Source organism: Ursus maritimus, unplaced genomic scaffold (assembly GCF_017311325.1).
Source record: "Ursus maritimus isolate PB19 unplaced genomic scaffold, ASM1731132v1 scaffold_3, whole genome shotgun sequence".
Lineage (NCBI taxonomy): Eukaryota > Metazoa > Chordata > Mammalia > Carnivora > Ursidae > Ursus > Ursus maritimus.
The window spans coordinates 5,320,377-5,321,840 of NW_024425563.1; positions in this window are offsets into that span (position 1 = coordinate 5,320,377).

Below are 1,464 nucleotides of genomic sequence, written 5' to 3' on the forward strand. Positions count from 1 at the left end.
GGTTGCCAGGGGAGCAGGAGGGAGAGGGAGAGGCAGCTCCCCTGTGGAGCAGGGAGCCCGATATGGGACTCGATCCCAGCACCCTGGGGTCATGACCTGAGCCGAAGGCAGACACCTCACCGACCGAGCCCCCAGGCACCCCTAGAGTTGGAGCTTTCGGTCCCATCCCCATGACCTCCACGGCGGGGAGGAAATTGGAGGTGGGACTGAATCATTCTCCAGTGGCCAGGTAAGGCAGCCTCCGTGAAGACCTACACGGACGGAAGTGCGCGGCTCCGAGCATGACCGGTGGGGAGGTGCTGGGAGCGCGGGGCCGGGCAGGGCACGGAAGCCCGGCCTTTCCCCATGCCTTGCCCACCGGCTCTTCCACCAGGATGTTCATCTAGATCCTTTATCGTATCTTTTCAGAAAAAACCAAAACGTAAGTAAAGAAGTGTTTTACTGAGTTCTGGGAGGCATTCTAGCAAACAAATTGACGTGGGGGTGGGGTGTCATGGGCACTTCCAACCTACAGCTGGTAGGTCAGAAGCACAGGTGACCTGGACTAGCGACTGGCCTGCAAAGCGGGTGAGGGCGGTGTTGTGGGACTGAGCCCTTAACCAGTGGGTCTGAAACTACCTCTGGATAGTGTCCGACTTGCGTCTAATTGTAGGACATCCAGCAGGTGCCACAGAATTGCTTGCTGCCAGGAGAAACCTCCACTCGTTTGGTGACCGAACTGTCCAAAGTGCAGCAGGAAAGGAGGTCCACAGGACAGGAAGGGAAGAGCTGGGTTTTCGCTCAGGGAGGTAGACCACAAATGGGGTTTTCCTACTACAGTGTTTCCCCCCTTCCACTAACTCTGTATAGGATGTGACCATGATCCCCTTCCCATCCTCCTCTGATGAGGATTTAGGTTTTCCCCGACCTTGTAGGAGGAGGTGTGGCTCAGAAGCTTCTCTTCAGAGCCCGGCTTCCAAGGCTGTGCTCCGGCCACACTGATTGCCTGGACCTGCTTCCCTCCTCCACATACCCAGGCTTCATTCCTCCTATCACCCCTACCCTGCTCAGTCTTTATTCCTTCCCAGCGGTTCCTCTGGAGTCTGGGGCCCTGACCTAAGTCCTGGCAGAAGCATCAAACATCCAAAGGAGCTGCAAAGCCACTACCGAGCAGGGAGATCCTGCCCAGCTCCCTGCTGTTCGGACTCGGCCGCTGTGTTTCAGGTGAGAGCCCATTTCCGTTCTCACTCTAGGTCTGCTCTTTCCTCCTGCTGCCCCGCGGGCGCCAGTTAACAGGTCTTCGGCTGTTTCCCCTACCACGTTATTGTAGAGATCCTGAAGCTACCTTGTTACTTAATTACTGTGAAGCTGCCATCCTTGGGTTTGGTCTCCCTGGTACATGGGCTGTTACCACATTCCCTGTCACTTCCCCAGGCTCCCCCGGGGTGCTCAGTATTTTAGCCATTTTCATGGGCGGAAGAGGTA